The 25,592-nt window shown below is 32.0% G+C and overlaps 1 protein-coding gene across 7 annotated transcripts in view; it reads left to right on the top strand.

The window, feature by feature from the left end:
- Nucleotides 1-25,592, top strand: part of CADM2 (cell adhesion molecule 2) — a gene marked incomplete at both ends in the record, with an annotated part of 1,071,386 nt that overhangs the window by 1,009,718 nt on the left and 36,076 nt on the right. The gene's annotated exons all lie outside the window — the stretch shown is intronic.

The following is a 25,592-nucleotide window of genomic DNA, read 5'->3' as shown; positions in this document are numbered from 1 at the left end:
TTGCTTTTTTAAGACCCTAGTTTAATGTTAATGATTTGTTATTCCTCTGCAACTAGATTAAAATGCCTGCAGTGTTGAATTTGTTGTAAAATTGGTATAATCCAGGAGTCATTATAAACTATTTGCCACATAGAACTTTTAGGTAAATATTCAATATGTCAGCCTGAAGTGATTTGCTGAGTGGAGCTACTTATTCTACTAACACAATGTTCTGAAAGCAAATATTCTAGACTTGTCCAGGATGACAGGAATTGATGGTTGGCTCCATGAGTAATTTCTGGCATCAGTTTACTAATAAGTATGTTTGTCTCAAACAGAGCAACCTAAAAGATAATGAAGTAATCCTTAAGGGCAAAAATAATTATTATGTCATGGTTCAGAAATATTAAAAAGCATTTCTGAGTAGTCTTTAAGTGGTTAGTAGATGATGAAAAAATAAAAAGTTGTTTGAGCACATTAGAGAAATACACATTTTAAACTTTATTTCTGCATAAGCAATGTTCAGAGACAATTTGTCCTATTTAAGTCTGTCATTTACTCATATACATGTTTTATGTCATGTTGGCTGTCCTAATATGTGTTAAATGTAACAATGTAATTTGAAATCATGAGGACTTTGCAATAATATATATGTAAAGTTTTGTCAAGAATAGACTTAACATTATTTTCCTTTACTTATAAAGACTGTTCAATTAGACTGTTTGTGTTTCTTAGAATTTTTAGTAATTCTCAATATTATATTGAGTTGCTGCTAGCTTTTACTTTATAGTTACTATATTACTTTTTCTCTTGTTCCAGAAAAATATTTTAGTATCTTATAATTGTTAATTTTTAATAATTAAAAATTATAATTGGTCAATTCTGTTATACAGTGTACAAGATTGATAGCTAAAGCTTGATGATCGTAACAATAAGAATTTCTCAAAATACCTAGTATTACTAAAAAAAACTGTATTTGAGCTAAATCTATAAGTAGAAGAGTTTAAAGATCATTCTTATAACAATTTATATAAAAATGAGTATAAAAATAATAAAAATGAAGAAAAAGTTAAAAAATACTTTATGATGTTATATGAAATGTAAGATATCTAAAGTTTTCTACTTTGCTTTAATTTATTGTTTTTCTAAAGATTTTTTTACAAACAGTAATTCAAATGAAATGCAATTTACTGCTTAACAACAAAATTTCCATGATATTGTTAAGTTCTGACTGTACAAGCAAATCACTTTGTTGGAAAAGGAGAGAGATATATATTGACTTAACTTTTTTTAAAAGACCTAATTATAACAAAAAAAAATCCTAGTTCATTTCTTCTTCAATAAATATTTATCAAGTACCTGCTGTTTATATAAATGGCACTATGCCAGGTTGTAAAATTATGGGGATTAAACATATTGTATCTGAAATTGCTAACAATTAATTGATGCATTTCCCCCAAATATTCAGTGTCTATACTTAATTAATGAAAAGCATTCATATTCTTTGTGAGTATATATATATATATTAGGCTAAAATAATAGAAAATATTTTATTTCAAAGTGAAGTGTTTAACAAATATTTTATATTTGTTCACATGCATCTTAAGTGACTCTTACCTGTTCCATTTTAACCAGCCTGCTAAAACAAAATCAATTTTCAACTTTTTCAAGGAAATTCATTTTTTAAAGGTTTCCTAAGGTGTTTTGTGAACTTTACACCATGGAATTCAAAAGCACTGAAAAAATTTATTTTTCCTTCAAAGGAACACACAAATAAATAAACCCCAAAGAAGACACACACACACACATACCCCCATTCCCTCTTTTTTTACTTAACAGTTGCAAGATATTATTTTTCAAATGGCACCAAGATATGTGAAAAGAAAACCTATTTTATGAGTTAGGCAATTCATAACATCTGCTTTATACAGAAAAAATAGTAGCACCAGCATTGAATGTTAGTGTAATGTCTATTTTTCCCTCCTACCTTCAACGAACAACTGGGAATTGAAGAAGGTCACCAAGCTCACCTGCATGATTAATGTTCTAGTCCATACTTGAGGGAGGTGGGGATTCAGTCAATAAATAAATAGTTTATAATTTTTGTACTCTATTCCTTTTAATTTATATGATATTCACTTAGCTGTGCATTAACTATTAAATTAGAGGTTTCAGGTGCAATTATATTTTAAGTGGAATTCATTTATCTATAAATTAGTGAAAGATGTTTCCAAATTATAGTTTAAAAGATATAATAAGAATATGTTGCCTAAGAAAAGCTAGGAACAAAATATTTTCAGCTTGCCAATTTTTTTTTGTTTACTGTCTTCATCCCTTTCTCTCATTCAGTAATCTAAATTACTAAGCTAACTATATTTAATTTTATTAGGTTTAAATGGCATTTCTTCAAATTTCATAAACTGTAACATTTATCTCACTATATACATACTTATTTAATAAATGACCACAAATGAATCACTGTTCATATCTCCATTTACACTCTTTCACCACCCCCGCCATTGCTGAGATTTCTATCCTAAGATACGGTAAACATGCAATTAAAAATAAAGAATCATAGCTGTTGCTATATTAAAAATCAAGATAAAATAGACCAAAAGAAACTACTCAAGTTGTTAGTCATAACCTTGAGAATTTGTACATCTCTTCAATTTGTACTTGAAATGCATCCCTGTTTGCAGGAAGAGGAGCTTCAACCATATGGAAGAAAAGCGGGCAATTAGCAGTACCTTGTTACAAAAAAGGGTGCTATAACACAGAGAAGGGAGCAAACTTGAACAGTCATGGGAAAGACAGAGAATAAGTGAGCCTGAGAGATATCTTTAGGTGTGAGTTTCAGTTCTTCTGTTTACAAAGTCTTTGTTCTTAGACGCTGAACCAAATTTAGCATCAGCATTTTCGTCAGAAAAATGAGAAACACTTAATTCTCAGATTGCCTTGAGGATTGGATAATGTCTAGAGTTCTGGCAACATAATCAGTGCTCAATGTATGACAATGATTGCTTAGTTCTTTTAAGTAAAACAAATGTGTTCACATGTAGTTGCATCTGAAATGGTATATTTTTCCTATAGTAATTCTAGTTTTAATTCTCACAAAATTCTTTGGTGTTAGTGCACTGATTACATTTTAATTTCAAACCTATTTTTAATTGATTATGTGAAAAAATTAAATATTAAAATGGCACTAGAGCATATGGAACTTACTTATCTATCCTTGACTATAACAACAACTTATAAGTGTTCTATGAATTGTATAGGATTCTTATTTATTTATCATATACCTAAAACCTGAACATTTTATAGATCTCTTAAATATTTGCATTACAAAGCATCACTGCTACAACACATTTTAATTTTCTGCTTATAGAAATTGCAACTTTTTAAGACTAGTGGCCTGATTAATCCTATCAACTAATTCAAAAGATATATATCTGTATATCTATATCTATATATCTATATGTATATATACTCTTTTATAAATTTGGGGGTTTTTTTAGGTCACTGTAATAAATTTTTAATGAGATAAACTTTAATGAGTTAAATATGATAATTTATAAAATGCTTCCAAATGACCTGATGTGATTTCTATTATTAATATTATTTTTGTATGGTATCATTAATTTGAAAACATTAAAAAAATTTTTTTTCATAATGTATAATTTTAATTTTATATAAACTATCTCATAATCTAAGAATCTTTAACAGTAAGCACCCTCATTTACAGATCATGATATAAAGGTATTGAAAAGTCAAGAAACATACATGAGACACAGTGAGATATATCAGTGATTATGTCTATTTATCATGATTTTAAAAATTAGAATTCACAACTGAATCTTTTGTACTTACCAACACAGAAAAACTCCTAAATGCCTAATTATTATCTGTCTCTGCCTCTGTAAGACTGTAATTGCATTACAAGTATAGAAATGAAATGACATATATGGAGAGAAGATGTGAAATATCTGATATACTCCCTGTCCTAATACTAAGGGTCTGTTCAAATACTTCATGCATTTCAGTGTATCAGATAGGAAAAAATAAATCCTAAAAGTGATGATGAAATTGTACAATCCATGTAAAAATCCAAATGAATTATTGATTCAAGTATTGATTTAGTTTTACATCAGACTTTAAAATGGTGAAATAATTTTTGTTAATAAAATCATAGTATTTGTCTAGTAATATGAACCAATTTATTAACTATAATGAGGTAATTGCAATGGTACCATACTTCACAATGGCACTGCAAAACAAAAACAAAAGACATATTTTTTAAATTTAAGAAATCAACCATTATCAAATTATCTACAACCAGAATAATAATGACCAATCTCACAAAATTTAGAGATGGGTACTGTTGTGTTTGTCCCAGCCTATTGATAGTGATGCTTTTCGCTAGGAATGCTTGAGGCACTTGCCTCAGCTCCTATTGCTTTTAGGAGCCCTCACAGACATTTCCTCCACCAGGGCCAAATGTTGAGGTTGGACCAGCCCTTGTTCTTAATATGATCGCAGACTGTACTTCAGTAAGAAACCAGTAGGGAACTTTGAGGAACAAAATTATTACTCAGAGATTCTGGAGGGCCACATAGTGAGGTCACTGGTAAAAAGAGAAAGAGAGTGCACAGACCTGGGCTCTGCCTTTATTAGGGTTCAAAGGTGGGGTGTCTAGAGTTTTGTGGGTTCACCCTTTATTGGTTAATTTAAAGCATAAGAACAAGAATTAGGGCACAGGAAGGGAGAAACCAGGTTACCCAAGGTGATCAGTTATCTAGGTTACCCAGGGCTTTCTGACAAAAAGAACTTCACGGGTCGGGCAGCCTAGTTCCTTAACTGGTTGTTTTGCTACAGCTGGCAATATGTTTATTCAAGGTGGATGTCTTTTTGAAATGCATGCTCTGCAATCAAAAGTTTAATGTCAAGCACAAACTTAATGTCAATTATTCACAATTAAATTACACATTAATTTAGTTATTATGTCTAAAAATGCAATATTAAGTAAAATATTTTAATTTATTCATGTAGAATAGAATGAATTTTAGCATACATCTACAATGAGTATAGATCCAGTCTAGAATTAAAGGCCCACTGTAACTTTAAAATCATGTGAATCATAAAATTTAACTATTTAAATGTATATGAATTTAGGGACATGGTTGATCATTAAGTATAATCCCAAAATATTACTGTTTGAAAGATCTCCCTTCTCTAAAGATTCCTTGAAGCAATCTTAGTGACTTGTAGAAAAAAATCATATACACAAAATTAAGCTATATCAAATGAAAATAAATTGCCAAAGTACTTACTTTGTGCCAGTATAAAGAAATTGAGATGAATTGTAACATTCTCCTCATATTTAATGTGGGCATTTTTAATGAACTGCATTTGCCTAGAATGTTGTTTATGAAATAATATTTTCATATGCAGATTCCTTTACTTCAATTGTTGTTTCATTTCTCTGGCTCCAAAATACAATATGCTAACTTAAACACAAAATGCATACATGAGCACATCAAACCACTGTCCGAAATATCTATTTAATTAAATCAGGTTAAAAAGCAATAATGATCCGACCTGTGCTTCTAAGCTCTATTTCCTTTATGTCAAAGAAAATCTAGTCTATATTTTATTTTTATTTGGTTTCATTAATGTGTGCCCTCCTCCCCTTTTGGGCACAGATACTTAAAAAATAGAATACATAGTGATAAAGAAACGTTTATCAGAATAAAAGAAAACACCAGCACTGAGAAAAAATGAATGGAGTAAAATCATTATAGCTCTGAGTTAGTCATAATAAATGCATTCAAATAGAGCATTTGTAATGGTAAACTATATCATCTTGACAGAGTTAAATCCCAAAGTGTGCAAATCAAGAAGTTGTTTATGAGCTTGTATTATGAGTGTTTAGCTATTAAAAATGTTTCTGATTTTATTGATGGTAATAAAACACAATTTGCATGGTGCTGTGAGCTTTTAAAAATTAAGTGTCAATACGTTGGGCTTTTTTTCACTTGACAAAAATTAAGTAATATTTCAGTCTCCAGAATGATCCATATAGAGGGACCTGCTTATCTGCAAAAAGATAGGTTTCTACATTTAGGCTGTGAGTATAGCTAAATTTCCACTAGTCTTTTTAAAAACCATAATTACTATATAAAGTTGACTCTGTTTCTAAATTAAATACATGAAACATAGTTCATAATGGAAACAAGATATTAAAAATGCTTCTCACTTGGAAAGAGTAAGCATGATGTATGCTCCCTCTCAACCTTGCTAAAAGTACCATATTATTAATGCTGAAGGGAGTGGCTACAGGCCAGACATGGGTGGGAGTACTGACTGGGGGTCCTGGTCTCTTACTCAGCTATAGACCCACACATTGGAATAATGGCAATGTTTCAGATTAGGTTATTCCAAGATAGCATAGGGTGCTAAAGTTATTCTTTCAATTTAGTAGATCTTATTTGGAATAAGAATCACTTGTTATGTATAACCATTTCTGAAGCCAAGTGGAGTGTTTGCCTCTGACTTGTATGAAGGTGAATTCTGGCAAAGTTTGAAAATCTTTAAATATTTACTTATTTCTTTATGGCATTTAGGAAATATTTGAAGATAACCGGTATTCATATTTTCTTTCCCATACCACCTATTAAGGGAAGTAGAACACTTATGCTCTATTCTATTTTCTAAGGGCATTCTTGTGGCTTGTGCAATTTAAAACATCAAACATTTTTAAGAGTTTCATTTTAAGCTTATTTATTTCTTTGGCTTAGATAAATTTAAACAGAAATCTTGTTCCATTAGTTTATATTTCTTTTAAGTAAACAGTTCTACTAATATTGTTTCTACTTGTATAAATGTGTCTTAATTGATTTTATGATAATTCTAGATTTAATATAATCTAATAATATATACATTTCCTGCAAAACAACCTCTAAGAAAGAAAAGAAAATGTTCCCTAGTAGACTATGTGCCATTTTCTTGAATTCATTTTATATAATATGCATACACATATAAATATTAATTTAAAAATTTCTGTAATTATTATATTCCAGAAAGCACATCACTTAAAAAATATTAAGAATAAATGAGTTACTTATTATTAGGAGGATAAAGGTTTTATATTTTAAAACCTTGGCCTACATATATGAATAAATGTATTTCCTGAACATCTCTGAAATTATTTTAAAAAATCATTAATAAACTGGTTGTATCTTTCTTACTAACCAATGAATTAAATTTATGTGCTGTGCCTTTGAAGCTGAAAAGATTGCCAGCACTGCCCTTGCTTCTTTGACACTCCACATGAAACACAGTTAATAACCTCCTGTGTAAGCTTGTCGAAACACTGAATTGATACTAATTATACCAACTTTAGGATAGAAGGTGACCTTGACTTCAGCCGGAACTTTCTGCCAGGACAGTAAATAAGAGCAAATGCCACAAAGCGTGACTTCTGAGAAGGGTCTAATACAATCTATTAAATATAAGTTTGTGGAATTGCAGTAAGTACTGGGATAATTTTTATATTTTAAAACATCTCTTGCTTCAATAATACAGTGGTTTATTTCTCTAGATTTCAAATAATCTCCCATTAGTTTTCTGTACTCATTTAAATTAAGTTGTGGCCAGAAAATTAAAAGCTACTTGATGCAAAGTGTCTATAGGGTGATTGCAGGGCAAGGAGACAGATTTTTCCAAATGGCTTCTCAAATACATACATAATATTTATACAGTTTTGTATCAAAATTGCTTATGCTGAAGCAGTGATAACACTGACTCTTAATTAAAGAAATGTCTTTATAAAATTATTAAGAAAAATGTCGAAGAAAAAACAATTGTCCCAGTAGGTGCACAGGTTTAAACTATTGCCAGAAAACCTGTCAAGACCAATGATATGTAGCAGTTTCACAGATAAAAATCTGTGTTCATAGTGTTAAAAAAGAGTCAATAAAATAGAGTCAATAAAGTCACTGTAAACTCTAACAGGTGAGTAAGAACAGAAATTAAACTCTCTTCACCAATATTGTTTAAAGAATTACATTAGTGTAAAGGGAATACTGTTCAGTGTTCAGTATAATAAATGGGAATACCTAATTTAAGACCAGTTATTTTTCACTTTAGAAAAAAAGAGATGAACTCAAACATTCCCAGGGGCCTTTATGTAACCCATTAGTAAGCAAAGAACGCTGATCAGTGAAAGTTTAAGTAGGAAAGGAGGAAGCAACTTTGAACTAACATGAAGAATTGCATTAGATTCACTGAGAAACATATTTTTTTCAAAAGCATTTGAACCATTTTTGATGTCTAAAACCCAAGTTTCATAATAAAGAAGCATAGTGCTCTTCTAGGTTAGTCTGTTAAACTGGGTAAATTACGATGGTCTTAATGCATTTTTTTTCTTTTTCCTTGAAGTCTTGTTTCCTAAATATTGATTATAAGTTTTTTATTTTTTACTCATTTAGATAGTGTGTGACTCAGGATATCAGTAGGAACTGATTGTAGTCTCGAAAGGGTGTAGCTAGAGTTTTTAATGAGGACACTTTCACAGAAATATAGGCAGAGTTTGGGAAACTAATAAAGGAGAAGCACAATTGAACTCGTAATAGCAAGATGCTGTTACCAGCACCGGGCCTGAAGGGCCAAACGCAGTACTAAATAGGGTTATCCTAGTCAGAAGAACTGGAGCCAGAAAAGGGGCAGTTCGCAAAGAGTGGTACTTTAATATGTAATTTTCCTTCCAGAATAAACTTAGAAAGAGACAAACACTCTAGACAGTAGAGGGCAGATGATGAAGCTTGATAGGGCTGGCTTTGTTATTAGACACAGATATATATATATATATATATATATATATATATATATATATATATATATATATTAGTATCATTTAAATAACCTACTTCACAAGAGAAAATGATTTAGAATCTGGGTGTGAAGAATACCCATCTAATTCTTTGAGTAGTGAGAGATTCCTCATTTGAAATATTTTCAAATCTACTTGTATGATACAATCTATTTCTTTTATTTGAATTAAGTGCCTTGAAAATGTTAGTTGCAGGGGGGAAAAGCTGTAAAAGTGAGCTAGGCATACATTAATAATATACTGACACAGATATGTCTTATTAACTTTCTATTCAAGGTATTTTAGTGTCACATAGACAAATAATTTTCAGTCCTGAGATAATAGATTTTCAGAATAGAAACTCATTTTCTTGAGAGAAGATTTTAGAAAGAACAATCACAGTCTTTAATACATAATATTATATATCTGCCTTTGATGTCTTTAAAGTATGAGTACATTATTAAATGAGTTAAGTTGGTAGAGTGGAAATATGTAAAATAAATACAATTCAGCTTGTTTTCACTCTAACTATACTTGTTTGCCTGTGCTACAGCTTGTGTTCCTTGGCATTTTACCACCAACAGTCCAGAAAGTTTTGTTCAGAGTGGGATATAGAATATTTTTTTAAAAGGACTAAGAATGACAGTCTAATTTTTCTGGTATTTCTAGGTATCCTATTCCCTAGTTCTGAGAGTTAGCTGGAAATTGAGCACTGTATCTCAAAATGCTGCTTTAGGGAACCAAAAACAAATCTCCATATACTTTTCTCTTAGTCTTACAGGTTAAATCCAGATACATTCCATCTTAATTTCAAGTTGAAAGAAAAGAATATACAAATGAGAAGGAAGTTCTGAGGTTTCATTTTACTACTTCATATTCGTACTTCTCATTTATCTATTCAATTTGGTAATATATCAATGTAGGATTTTTCATTGATCAATGTGGGATTTTTAAAGTAATTTTAAAATGAAATGGTTCTTTACCAAAAGCTAAAAATAGTACACAACACAATTTAAATGTATAGTTATTGCTTCACTAGGTTAACAAAATATGTCAAATCTGGACTCAGCATGATATAGTGAAAATAATTGCTGGGGGCAGGATATTTTTCTGTCCTCCTGATTTAGCCTCTGGACATGTTATCTCAGGCAAGTAAATTCATTTCTTTTTACCCAAATGGGCTATGTGAATTCCAAGGTGTTTCTCAATTTTGGGTCCTCTACCAGAATTTCAGGAAGGAGTAGAGTTTCTGCTATTTTTTAATCAGAACTTGTAGATAAAAATCCTTTTGCCATTTGAAATAGTGTCAGTAATTTCCTTAACATAATTCTACACTTCCAACTCATGTATGTTTGAATGTTCTGAAAAGTTAAAAGATTAAAAATGAATTGTCACACTCTGACCACAATGTTTGGCCTTTTGGTCACTGTTTCCCACCTATATGCCAATCTCTTCTCCCATCACTTCCATTTGCACACTCATTTCCCTCCAGTATTTTCTCTTACAAAGTTTTACATACCTGAACATTATCCTGCTTGTAAAGTTTCCAACCTCACATTATGGTGGTAAAATAAATATTGAGTTCCATCTGTGATATCCATAAAACTAATGTATATGGTCCTTTTTCACCATTCTTCAAATGAGTCCAGGTCTCTCTGAACAACCACTTTGTAGCCAAAATCCACAGCTTAAACAGACTTTCTGATACTGTTTTCTGTTGGGATTTGACATCCATTTTGATTCAATTAAAATGGTTATAGAAAAATAGTGAAGATCATGGCTTCTGGACTCATATTATCTGGGCTCTTTTTTCCATCTTTCCATGAATTAGCTTTGTGACCTTCATTAAACTCCCTGTGCCTCCGTTTCCTGATCTAAAAAGTGCAAAAATAATAATATCAACTTTATAATGTAGTTTTAAAATTAAATATATTTATAACTTAATTTGCTTTGAAAAATGTCTTGCTCATAGCAAATAGTGTTAGTTTTTATAATATTTATTAACACTTTTCTTAAAATTAACCAACTAAATATAGGATTAAAATGACTGCACATTTGTGAATAACAGTGAGATTAACTGGCAATTGCTAGGTGAAGGCTACAATGTATGGTAAATAGACCATCCTTTACATCATATAAGTCCTGTTTGAAATCTAAAACTTAAGGATTTGTCATGTGATTTAAAGTGAATAAGATAAAACAGAGTCCCATTGCAATACCTTATGATTCATTTCAACCAGGTCAATTGTCAAATAAATCAGAAACATTTTTTAAATGTAACATTTTTTAAACAAAAGTAAGTTATTTTATAATCAATTTTCTAACCAAATATTAACAGGCATTTAAATGCTCTTCAGTAGCAGAAATATCTAGTTTGGATCCCAGGTCCATGATATGCAAGTCATACCTTAATCTCCAATTTCTTCATCTCTAAAATGATTATATTAATTTACTTACAGGGTTATTTTAAGCATCAAAACAAGTACTGATTTTCTGTCATTGTTACAATATGGATGATTTGCTAAATATGGGGGATGTATTATTATAATATATATTAAAGTTATATACTACTGACCACTTTTTAAATTTGGGCTTATTAATTTCAAATGATACCATTTTCATATTAAAATATTCTATTATCATTAATTAGTGCAACTTAATATTCATCTTTGATATATCACCCTAATGAAGCCACTTAACTTAAAACAACCCATTAATAAATTCAGTTAATTAAAATATATTTAACCTCCTCCAGTAAATTAAAGAACTGTATAAAATGTTTGGGAAATTACCTAAACACATTCAAAATTTAGCAGACTTCTCATTGATTAGTTAAATTTCAATTTATTTTTCCCTCCTAGTAATTTTAAAACATTTTTCTATATTTATCATTTTAAACAAGTTTATCACAGATAAATTAGTTTAAAAAAATGTTAAGCAAAATTAAGGAAAAGATTGTTCTTTATCCCATACTCTTGAGATAAACTGTTACATTTTGGGAATATTATCCTAGAAATTTTAAAAAAATATATGTATGTATAGTATTTATACAAAAAATTTTTGATGTGAAATACTATTTTGCATTTTCTTCATCATTTTACTATCATGATTATCTTACTATGACTATAATTCCACATCTCTTTTGATTTTTTTCTTGAGTTTAAATGACCTTATTCAAATAAAAGGACAAATATAAAGGAGTCATTTTATTTCTCCAAACTTATGAGAATTATAATTTTCACAATAATTTTTTGTATTTATTCAGCATCAGTTTAATTACAGTGAAATGTTAAAATACAGATAAGTTTATGGCTATATATTGAAATATAGGTAGAAAACAACTCTTGTAATCTTTTAAAATCCAAGAAAATTTAAGAGATCCAATCGACATTGTAGTAAAATAGTGTTTTATCTATTCACTCATTGGAGTAATTTAATTAAAACTCCATATTTTTATAAGCTCTAAATATCTCAATAATTTACTATTTAATGTGTGATGAAACAGACCTATTTTGAAAAAGATATTTTTTTAAAGTCACACTGGTATTGATTTAAAAGTAAGATGAGAGGTCTGTATTATTTTTGTCATGACAAGAAAGCAGTATATAAATGATCTTCTACCTCATATTAAATTATTCAACTTAAAACTTTATTCTTGCTTAAGTGACACTCAAGGTAACATAATGATAGCTTTATTTCACACTAAGTTCATCAGTCACAATATACCTGAATAATTCTTACATTTATTTGGAAATTTAAAAATCATAGCAGAATTATAGAATGGTAGAAACAACATTCAGAGCCATACAGCCTGCCTTCTCCCTCATTTTCTAGGTGAGGGAATTGAATCCCAAAGAGATTTATTTATGACCATAAACCATCTGATGCTCTAACCAGACCTAAAACCGTATTCTTTTGAATCATTTTTTTCTTCACAATAACCCATGATAGGTATTATTTTCCTATAAACAAGTAAGACACTGATTGACAGTTTCTAATTTTACATGTAGTCCAAATTACATGATTTAGGAAGAGGAAGTAGAGGAAAGAGATTTTAAAATATTAAAGTATTATAAGACCTTATTCATCTGAAAAATCTTAATACCGTAAAACAGAATTAAGGGGAATCAAAATTTGAGAATTCATATTTTTTCAAACAATGCCACTGAGAATCATTGACTATTCAACCTGGAAGGGCCTTTGAAGGTTAAAAGTTTCCACTTTTTCATTTTACTGATGATAGCATAGCTAGTTTCCAAATTAGTACTAAAATTTACAAACATGTAATTCTATTCACTACATTGTACTTCCTTCCAAATAGTATAACAGTTAATTTAGAAAATCAAATCAAGAAAAACAACCAGTAAACTCTAAATATTTTTGTTGAAGCACCTATACATGTGCAGGGGTCTTGTTAATATTCTTTTAGGAATACACAGATAACAGACTAGATCTGGTTAAAACCTTATTGTTCTGAAATATTCTGAGATAAAATTCTTCTTCATAAAATTTAACAGATACATTTTATATTTTATTTTCTATACATCCCTACCTCAACCTGATGGGGATATCATTTTTAAATCTGAAAAACCATTACTGGGATTAGTTATTTTACTGGCTTTTTCTAAACAGCTAGTGTTAGCAATTTATTAACTAAATATTAAAACAAGATAAAAGATTTCCACTGAAAATCCTGTCCTTACACTTGTTGATCATTCCTACTACTTTTAATAACTTTCTCCCTTACCCCATTCTCCTGGAACCCTCATCTTATTTTCAGCATGGAGCTATATACTTTTTTTTATCTTCCTTCCATAAAAGACATCTCTGGAGTCTATCCAAGGTCAAGGCTGTCACTTTCTTCTCTCAGTGCAGTTTGGCTTTAAAATGAAAGTGTTCTGTTTAAATTTCACCTGAAGGTTTAGCTGTTCAAAAACTAGAGGGAATCACTTCCTAAGTTTGATCAATGAGACACCAACAACATAACATAATTACCTGAGTAAAGAATGAGTAAAGAATTAATTTAAGCCTTTAGAATGAACCCCCCAATGAAAACTCATTGTATTATTTGCATAACTACAACTTAATTTTGTTATTAGAATCATTAACTTTAACATCTTCTTGACTATATATCCATAATCTGTAAACTGGGGGTCATAATTATAAATGTGGGAACTGTTCAGATATTGTAAAATACTGCAAGTTTATGTTTCTCATCACTGTTCTATGTTTTTAAACCTTTTCTCAAACTGCCACTGGCCAGGAATCAATTATTATTTTTTTTAATTGGGAAAAGAAAAACATTAATATTCTAAGAGAATTCCATATAAAATATATTCATTTCTTTTTTTAAAAAAATGGGATTTTTTTTTAAATTTAGTCAATTGAACTTTTACTTCCATAGTATTTGGTTAATATAAGTCATTTATGTAATATTCCAGTTGTTATATAATAATGTAAAATGGAGTGAAGGTGATGTTTTCACATTCCTTAAGCAATTCATCATTAGTTTTTTTATTTTTTTATTTTTTTGCTTTTCGTGTACTTTTTAAAATAGTAATCAAATTCCATAGTCTGGTCTTTATTTTGATCAGTAGGAAAACTAGTATATCAGTGAATCCAGTGAGATCAGACTGTTAAAAGAAACAAATATATCATTTATCATCAATTCATTCTTTAAATATTTGTTTTATTTAAATATTTGTAAACCTTTATTTTACAATAAGCATTCAGTAACGATAAGTAGCATACAAGGTCTTCTTTACACTGAGAAAGACCACCTAACCTAGAAGGAGAGAAGGGTGAAGTGAATATTAAGAGGAAGCTTCTTAACAGAGAGATCACACCAGATATAGACAGGGTTAGCATAATTAAAATACTTATGAAGTGGTGGTGGAGAAGCATACACGCATAGTTCTTGCATGTGGCATGTACATTTTTCATTTCTGTTTTAAAGTACTCCTGTTTTCATAGTGTGATAAAATAAACAGGATGACAACTTAGGTTTTGTTATTTCTGCAGCTAATTTTCTAATTTTGACACTTTTATGACATTTCTGGCAAGTGTAATTTTACCCTCTCTGGGAACCTGGGGAATAAGACTTCCCCAGTTCCTTCAACAATGTTTTTATCTGCAAGATATGTGTCTTCAAACACAACTAGGATTTGGATATGTAAAAGATGAAAGGAAGAATAGCAAAGCAACAGTGTATAAAGAGAGCATTACAGATTCAGTCTGGCTAGAATTAAACATAAAAAAGAAACAGTGGTGAAAGATAAATCTTCAAATATTCATCCATGCATTTACCAATTCAATAAGTACTTATTAATGGCTAGGAAGGGTCAAATTATAAGAAATTTGGTAGGTCGCACTTAAAACTTTAGAGCTTATTCAGGAGGTGATGAGAAATAATTCAAGTAAAATGAAAAAAGTTTAAATTAGGCTTTTGAAAGCCTCTGATAGGTGTGATGGATAGGAGATTGAGGAAAACAGAAAAGGCAGGAAACCACTCAAGAAATCCAGGTAATTAAAGATGAGGACTTGGAGAAGAAGAGCCAAAGGCATGGAGAGGAGGGAAAGTCAAGAGATTTGGGACAGTTAAATTGATAGATTTTGTAAGTGATTAGGTAAAAGATTTTATGTTAAAGGGTAGGAAATACCAAAATGACTCCCAGGGTTTTAGCTTGGATTCCAGGATATTTGGTGCACTTTATCAGAGTAAAGAATGTAAGAGGTAGGTGTTTTAGGGGGAAATGTGATATGTTACATTTTAAACATGCAATGTTTGAAATACCTTTGCAAGAGCTAAGTGAAGAAGTTTAATTAATAAATAGGACCTAGGATAAATCATCTGGGATAGAAATACAGATTTTTGACTGACTTTTCTATAGATGAAGGCTATGATTAAATATAACTTTTATTAAAGTTATATTCTATTAAATGTGTAAATTAAGAAGAGAAGAATGTTGAAGTTTATACTCTGAAATTTAAAAAGTAAAACAGAATAAAAGGATCTAAGGGTTATGTTGAGGAATACAAAGATGCAAAGTTGTGGCCAGAGTGGTAAGATGATGTCTTGTGAGTCCAGGATGGGAAATTCTTAGGAATTACAACGAGGTCCATATTGCCAAATGGCTCAGAGAGGCCAAGTGTGATAGCCTGTGAAAAGTATTTTTTTATTTGATTTACACTGGGAGTGTTTGATGAATTTAGAAAAAGCAGTTTCAGTAAAATGATTGCATTAAAGTCAGATTATAGAACTTGAGAAGTAAATGGGAAGTAAAAGGTAGAGAAAGTCAGTGCAATCTATTATTTCAAGAGTGTTGTCTGAGAAGAAGAGGAGCAATACAAAGCAAATAGAAGGCAACATAAAGTCAATTAACATTTTTGACAGATAATATAAACTTAACATTTCTTTTTAATGGTGTAAGAAGAGAGCTAGGAAAAAAAGAGAGGTTGAAAATAGGGTTTAAAAAAAGAAAAGCTGATAGAATAAAGCCCTAAATATTCAAAATGACATGATTTTATATATATATATATGTATATAATCTAACATTATTTTATACTATCATATACATTATATAATATATATTATATTTTACTGTAAGCATTAGCCTTGATCACCTGGAGACACTCTGTACAATGAGACTGAGGAGAGAAGATCATAGTAGTAATGGGCAGAGACCAGTTTGCCAGCAATGGGAAGTGTGTTCAGGGAAAGTGGAAAATTAAGAGACATCTTACCTGATGGACTGTGCTTTGTCTATAAAGTAGAAGAGACAATTTTCCAAGACAGATAAAAAATTTGCACAGAAGGGATCCTTAAGAAAGTAGTGAAGTTTTGAAATGGTTGCTATACAAATGAAAAAGGAGGTTGTGTAGGAACACATTGTAATTTCTGGGAAAGATGTCTTAATTCCTTCCACGAATAATTATCATCTACTTCTACCAGGCACTATGGTAAACTTTGGGGACAGAATAAAAAGCAAGGTAGATAGTCAATGTCTTTTTTTTTTCTTTTGGCCATGCTACACGGCTTGTGGGATCTCAGTTCCCCAACCAGGGATTCAACCCAGGCCACGGCAGTGAAAGCCCAGAATCCTAACCACTAGACCACCAGGGAACTCCCTGTCAATGTCTTCATAAATGCTATTTAAAAGATGTACAGCATTCTCTGGTTTGCTCCAAGAGGTCATCATAGGGGATCTTCTTCAGGAAGTGCTATTTGCTAGATATGAAGGATTTGTGCAAAATGTGAAGTTGGGGAATGAAGAGTTAAGGAGAAGGAAGAACATTTCAGGAACAGGAAATAGCCAATATACAGATCCTGAAGGGAAAAGGAAGGTGGTCATTCAAAAATCCAGAGAGGGCACCACTGAGACTGGAATGCAGATTGTCCAAAGAATGGTATGAAAGTATGTGGTAGTTAGTTGGGTTAGATCCTGCAGAACCTTAAACTTATTTTTATGATTTGAGCTAGTATCCTAAGAGTAACTGAAGAAGAAAGAAATAGAGAAGGAAGGGAGGGAGGGAGAGAGGGAAAGAGGGAAGGAAAAGGAAACCCTAACTAGTTTTAAGCAAAATAATACTATAATCAGATTTGCACTTAATATATATTTCTGGCTGTAGGGGAACAAATGGATAAGAGATAGGCAAGAGAGGACGGTGGGAGAAAGGTTAAGGAGATATTGAAACAATTCTTGTGAGAGATGATAATGGTTTAGACTAGGGTGTTAAAACTACTTACAGAAAGGTGGAATAATTTAACATGTAAATCTACAGTTTTTCTAATTCTTTGGTTCTATGGACTAAAGAACAGGATGTCACAAGCTAGCTTACCAAACTTATACAAGTTTCTAGCTTAACAAAATTAATAGATGGTGGTGCTATTCACTGAGATAGGAAACATTGGTGCTAGAAGTAGAATTCTGAACTTTTTTTTGAACATATTGAGCTTGTTGTGTATTTGATATCTCCAGGCAGAGACATAATATTGAATAGATGATTGACTATACAGATTTGGAGCTCAGAATAGTTATTGGGCATATAGAATTGGTTAAAGCCAAGCTTGGGATCATGTAGAAAGTATATAATGAACAGAAAATTCAGTCTTCAACTGAGATTGGATTCCATGAACTTATATTAGTTCAGAATTACGATGTTTTCTGATTATTTTCAGGTTTCTGAATAGGCCATGTTTTAAATGCATGTATAGCTGCTTTGTTTGAAAGAAAAGGCATTGAGATTAGACAAGTATAGTGAAAGGAAAAGATCAAGGATTCTAAGGAGTAATGGTTGTTAATAAAAAGTAAAATAATGGACTGGACAAACAGATGAATTTAATAAGAGAAGTAGAGAGAAGAAAAGAGTATAATAAATATCTCTAAAGTTAAGAGTTTGTTGGCAAATAAAGAATATTAGAATTAAAAATTCTGAGGTGGAAAACATCTAGGTGATCCAGAGGGTGGTCATATGAATGGTTTGCCCAGCTGCTATGAGGTGAGGATGAGAAAGGTTTTAAAGCAATGAAATAACGGTTAGACTAGAATTTAACATTTAATGCTAGGATATACAAGTCTGGAGCTATGAGTTTGCAAGCCATTGGTGTATAGTTGTAGATGTGTGAATGTCTCTTTCAGTTGGATATTGGAATTTCCAAGGGTCATTATAGGATTTAAGTTGGAAAAGTAAACTGTTAACTTCATAGAAAAATTGTTCAAGAAAGTTGAAAGATTTATCAGTGTGTTAGGAACAGATATGAGTGGATGGCAGCTTGAGCCAAGAAGAAAAGAAAGAATCTAAAATACTGATGGACCTTGGATTACCTATTCAATCCAGGACACTTTCTTATTAATGGCAAAGTACCTGGGATAATTAGTTATTAATCACATGAGCATGGGTACAAAGTAAGAAGATATATAAACATAAGGGGTAAATTTAATCAGCCTGTATTTGCCTGGTGAGCTGTTTCCACAACTTACACCGTTTGAATGAGCAAACGCTTGAGTCCCTAAAAATTCATGTTACTCATTGTTTCACTTCTGAATTCACATAGAAGAGTCTATTCTTTGAGCTCCCCTTACGTTGATGTCATTTTGACAGTGCACTATTAACACACTATTTTCACAGAGTAGAAAGCTGTATTCGTTTTATGCTTTCTTTAGTACAATCATTCTTCCACTGTGCCTCCTGGAGGTGACACACAAGTCACCTTGATTCAACCTCACTCACCTACTTGGAGATCATCTTCAGAGCTTCATGATCTCCAGGCTCTCTTAAGACTACACATCAGGGCTTCCCTGGTGACGCAGTGGTTGAGAGTCTGCCTGCCAATGCAGGGGACGTGGGTTCATGCCCTGGTCCGGGTAGATCCCACATGCCGCAGAGCAGCTGGGCCTGTGAGCCATGACCGTAGAGCCTGCGCGTCCAGAGTCTGTGCTCCACAATGGGAGAGGCCACAGCAGTAAGAGGCCCGCATACTGCAAAACAAAAACAAACAAACGAACAAAAAAAACTACACATCAGATTCTCCTGGGGAACTTTCTAAAATTAAATTTCTTTAACTTTATTTTTAATACTACCGTAAAGATTCTGATACATAGATTTAAGGTTGACTCATAGAAACTATGATTTTTAAAGCTCTCTGGAGCAGAAAGACTTAGAAACTACTGGTTGTTTCATATGTGGGATGTTTTAAAATTGTGTTTCAATGTTTTATTATTTTATTCTCAGAGTTTAAGTTTCCATTAAATTTTACAGTTGCCTTGTTCTTCCCTTCATCTGCTACCTACAGCAGGTTTCTAGATATTATTTGTCATCAAATTTATGATGTTATCATTTAGTATAAGAAAATTGAAATGTTATTTGAAAACAAAAGGTTTAAAGCAATATATTATTCTTTCTTTATCTCTCCTATCTCAGACCACTATAGAAAGACAATCCTTCCATTTAAAGAATGTTTGTTTAGCAAACAGCTTTAGAAGATAGAGACAGTATCTCCCTCTCGGCAGACTGCAGGTTTATTGGTCAGCTCAGTAAAGATGATGTCTCCCCCCAGGGCAAATGACAAATGTGGGGCAGCCTTCTTGCAGTCCATTACAAAAGACCAGGGATCTCTAACCTCTGCTGATAAAAGCATACTATGTGCAGCAGCATCTGTTAGTCCACTCCTCATTGTAGCCATGGCACTTGGAGTGGAAGGGAAATCAACGCAAACTGCAGTGTATGTGAGCTGCTGAATAGCAAGACATTCCTTTGTCTCTAATCCAAGGGTCTCCTGTCTTCTGTCATCATCTATGAGGCTGTGGCAGGTTAACTTGTTAGCTTGCAAGCAGGATAAAATCTGAGAACATTCACAGTTCTCGACACATCTGTAATTAAAAAGTGAGAACACTACCTTGTAGAATTGTTGTGACTATAATATTGCTGTGAGTATACTGAGATAATAAATGTAAGGTGTTTAGAATAATGCCTGTTAATATGTAATCATTTCAAAACACCTTATCTATTAATAATACTAGTATTAATAGCTGTAAAAATACCTCCACTCTCTGCATCACTCACAGATACATAGCATAAACACACTAAAACTTCATACTTAAACAATGAGTCCCTAATTTAAAACTCTTTGTCACATTAAATTAGGGACAAACACCAATAACTACTAGTATCAGTCAGGTAAAGTAAATTAGTACGTACTGTGCCAGAGTGAGGAGAAAAGCTTTCTTTGGAAGGGAGCAGCCTGTATTTTCTGCTGATTATTGCTATGCAGGAGAACTATAAGTCAAGTTGTTATCAGATTATCTGATTTTAAAAGGCAGTCCGTAATATTACAAAACAGGATTTTAATGATTAAATACACTTTCATATATATTTTGAGTTTGTGGATTCAAAATAAAATAAGTCTGTGGGCCAGATGGAGACCATACGTCCTTTGCTCTAGCAAGAATCAAACTCATAGAAAAGATCAGATTTGTTGTAACCATAGGCAGGGTTGAGGTGGAGGGAGAATAGGATGAAGACGGTCAAAAAATACAAACTTCCGGTTGTAAGATAAATGTCCTAGGGATGTAATGTATAACATGATAAATATAATTAACACTGTTATACATTATATATAAAACTTGTTAAGAGAGTAAATCTAAATTCTTATCACAAGGAAAAATTATATTTTTTTTCTATTTCTTTAATGTTATATCTGTATGAGATGGATGTTCACTAAACTTATTGTGGGTCTCATTTCATCATGTATGTAAGTCAAATTATTATGCAGTATACTTTAAACTTATATAGTGTTGTATGTCAATTATATCTCAGTAAAACTGGAAGAAAAAAAGACTGATAAGGCATATCCAAATTCTCTTATAACTGCGTTACTGAGAAAGGAAGATGGTGAATGATTGATGGAGGAGAATGATCTTGCAAAAAAAGAACAAAACAAACAAACAAAAAAAACAGAAAGTTCCTTTATATCTTTATTTTTTAATGTCAAACTAAATAACATTCCAGAAAAGTGGCATATGACTTATACATTGATATCCACATGGTACTTGCTTTATATCATGGCAAATACTGAAACCCCAGATTCACAAAGTAATGGCACCATAGGAAGGAATTTGGTACTAATATTGAAACACTGAACTATCACCAGATAGTAGTTCATGCGGTATTCAACAGATATTGCTCTGGCTCCCTGAAAAATTTAAAATGTTCCACAGTGTTCTTATGAGGTCATTGTCATGCCATGGGACGCTTCAGCTCACGGTTAGGAAACCAAACCATGACACTGTGCCAAAATCCAATGTACAGAGAGCATGGGATGCAAGATGAATGCTGTGCTTCATCGAGAGTTAAATCTTTGTCTAACATTTGCCTGGAGTTAAGTCTTCAGGTTAATTTTATCATATTCATAAAATAGGCCTAGTCTAATTCTTAACAAAATAATAATATCGAGGAAAAATTATCCTTGCTGTTGGCTATTTGTGAAGTAGCCACTTAACTTTTTTTCCTGATTCCAATTTTATTTCTTCTCTCTCATTCTCCACACAGCATTTAGAGACATCTTCATAAAATGTAAATTTAAGCAAAACCCATCAATATCTCACCATCACCCTTGGGCTGACACAAGTCGCAACTCCCTAGCTGAGCATTTTCTACCCCACAGGAATGACCTCTACTGACCAAGCCAGACCATCTTTCCTGGCCCTTGAGATACAGAAGGACTTTCAGTTTCTTGCAAAAGCCCCTCTCATGCCTAAGCTGCATACTTTCCTCTTCCAGGAACATTCTTCTTCCTCCTTCTTGCTAACTCTTAAAAAAAGGAGGAATCATTTCTTGCTCCATCTATTGTCATCCATTCCCACAGCATCACAATCAGGACACTACCTGGTGTATTCGTAGGAATAGGACTTTGGGGACAGTCATAAATGGTTTCTACTTGTAGCTTCAATACAAAAAAAGCTTTTGCTTTTAATAACTTGTGATTAATGTTTGGTTCAGTACCAAATCATGTAATCTCCAAGGAATTATTTCAATATCCAACTTTTGCAAATTTTTGAAAGCAATACTCTCTGGCCAACTAATATAAGGGGTTAACGTGGGATGTCGTCCTGTCAAAATATGTCCCCCAAAGAGGTCTATCACAAAACTCATGCATTGACACAAAAAAATTTCATCTCTGATAATGGAATTGTCAGCATGTTGGCAGGAATCAGGGGAGAGGGTCTGAGTTTAGAAGTACGTACCTCATCCCATTCCATGGGTAATTCCTTCCCACCAACATGGAAACTCTGCCTGACCTGATGAAGTTGTGGAGCAGCACTTGACCTATTTGATTCCTATTTTAGAGAGTAATGAATGAGAATAGGATGAGATTTTGGAACCATGAAGGCAGGTGTATCTTTAGTCTTGAATTTTCTTTTCCAACTAGGAATAAGCTGCCAGATGTAACAAGTGAGGATTTGCTACAGAGGTTCATGTGACCTCTACCTGGAGTCTACCTAGACCCTGTTGAAATTATGAGTGGAATATTTTGAGGACCATTCTGCTTTAGAAATTCCCTTGAATTTCCTTTAGAAATTCTTTCTACAACAGTGAGTCTTACTAATTTGAGAATATGAACAGACCGCTTGGCTCTGGTCGCCCTGTCATCGTGCTGCTGCACTCTCTATCCCCTAAATCTTTGTATCCTAGTAACAGCAGAGGGACAGGCTGAGCTTCACTACGTCCCAGATTCCAGCAATTTAATAGTTTTTATTTAAACTCTGACTATATTTAAAAGCTTAACAAAATACATATAGTACAAAGAATAGTAATAATTATACTAGTGATAAAAAGTAGTAACAAGTGAGGATATACTTGGGTAGGGAAAAGAAGGAAAGGAAGAATAAAGTGACACTGGGGGTAATGTTAATAGGCTGCTCTTTACATGTTCTAAGTTTCTACACACTGGTTAGTCATGGAACAAACACTTAAACTGAGCCTTCTAGCAGCCAAAGAAAGAAATGTAGTCATGGAGTTTGTTCTATTGCATCAGGCTGTGAAGTACGAGATTTAACTCTTATTGCCTAGTCCACACTTTTCTTTTGCCAAGCAAATGGCACTTGGAGAATATTTGGACTTTCCTGAAAGAGCAAATAAAAGATAATTTAGCAGGTTATCAACTTTGGCTGTTGATTTGAACCTCTCCAGCTTACACACTCCTAAAGAGTGTAATACTGTCTAGCCCAAGGGAATGTTTGAATTACTACAAAGAATTTTTGACTCCTCTAAGACTTTGAATTTTCAAGTCCTGTTCAATAAGTGTGGGAAAAGTAATGAGAGACCATGACGTTTTTACACCAAACTGCAAAAAAATACATTTTTATCTTAAATTTTAGGTGAATAATGTCTTGCTCTTTCTAGTGAATATACCCTGCGGATTAATCTCAGGCCAAGATAGAGCTAAGAAAAAAATGTGAGCTGTAGCTCAAGGAATCAGAAACGAATCTTGCTGACATGGCCACATGGTTTGTAACATGGGAGTCCCAGGTTCATCATATCATGAAATTCCAGCTAACCATGGCACTCTAAAACATCATGTGTAAGATAATTTTGGATTTGAGAATCAATTTTGTTTTCCCAAATTGAGGGTATTCCAAAGGGCATTATGCCAATATATAAAAATCAATATCTTTCCTAGTCAAGTTAAATCTTACTTTGTAGACTGGGAATGAAAGAGATGGGCAGCTGTTTTTCAAATTCATATCTGAAGCAAAACAAACTGGATGTTATTTTTCCATTCAGTTACATATCCATTCAGAAGAAAAACAGGACACTAAATCTTTAGTTCATTTATGCAGAACATTTGAACAGCATACATATCTGATTACAAACTGTGAAAAATTATCAATCATTATAGAATCATTCTACTATATTGTGTAATTTTGAAAAATGAACTGGAACTCTCATCATTACATTCTCTCTGTAAAAATGGAATTTTCAAACAAAAAATACTAACCTTATGTGATGCTTAATCCAATGCTTGGGTGAGGTGGAAGAAGGCAATGTGTAATCTGTGCAAACTAAAATGACAATTTCAAAAATCCTTAGTCACCCAAGAGGATTTAAAGAGCTAAATTTTAATTTGCAATCTTGATCCATAATAATTAAAAGGCAAAGAAGTTCATTTTAATGTTTTTTCTAGTTCAAGGACAATTTGGTTCTAAATTGACCCAGATGAATTTTATGTAATTTGACTAACAAGGTTATCTTTTCACAAATTTATGAGGCTTATGCTTTGAAAAGGCATTTTAATCTTTTTTTTTCAGTTTTCAATTATATGGAGTATCACCTAGCAATGTTAAATTAACAAGTATCTTCTCAAGACATAAATGCATTTGAAATGAAATGTTCTTTATTTTCCCCACATGTTGTCTTGTATATGAGAAAAAGAACAATTAGTATGGCGATACAGAGTATTTGGCAGTAAAGACTCACTGAAGATATACATGTAATAGTATTTATTGCATATTAAAGGCTAAAAGCTTGAATCCTAACAGTTTAAGAAAAGCAGACTTGGTGCCATATGATTTGTTTTCTTCCCAGTATTTGAAAAATCAAAAGGAAAATGGTGTGACTGCAGTAGACATTCACTGCAGTAATGACATTACCTGTGCACATGGATAGTAGAAAACATTTGTTTCTCTAGAACCTAATATTCAATTATCTCAGAACTTTAAAGGCAGAAAATCTGCTTTGAAAGCTTTGGTAAATTTATTTATTTATTTAGTTAGTTAGTTTTCTTATTAGTTTTTTCTCTGACATAGAAGTTCATTGTATTTTTGGAGCTCCCGACCTCTTTACTTCTGATAGGTTGTTAATTGTATTTTTAAACAGGAATATTTAAATGGTATTTTGTTAAAACTCCAAACTGTGTTTATATGACTTATTTTGATAAAGTTTAGTCTACTTTGGCATTTTCCTCATATGAAGTAGTTAACAATGCAACTATTTAATTACAAAAGACAGTGCTTCTTTTTCACAACATAAGAGCTAATTTTTTTTCAAGAGCTGTTCAGAAACTTATTTTTTTATTGTCACATGAGGATTCTGTGACAAGTTCTTAATTGGATTTTATTTATATTACTTTTGAATTTTATATTTTCTCACTTATATTTTATATTCAAGTTGTGCCCCAAGTGATGGCTTGTTGGTTGTCTTGGTAAAAATTGCTTGAGACTTGCTCCTCCTTCTAAGACTACCTGGAAAA

This window comes from Hyperoodon ampullatus, assembly GCF_949752795.1.
Source record: "Hyperoodon ampullatus genome assembly, chromosome: 5".
NCBI lineage: Eukaryota > Metazoa > Chordata > Mammalia > Artiodactyla > Ziphiidae > Hyperoodon > Hyperoodon ampullatus.
Note: the sequence above shows the minus strand (reverse complement) of the source record. Positions and strands in the feature narration are given on the sequence as shown.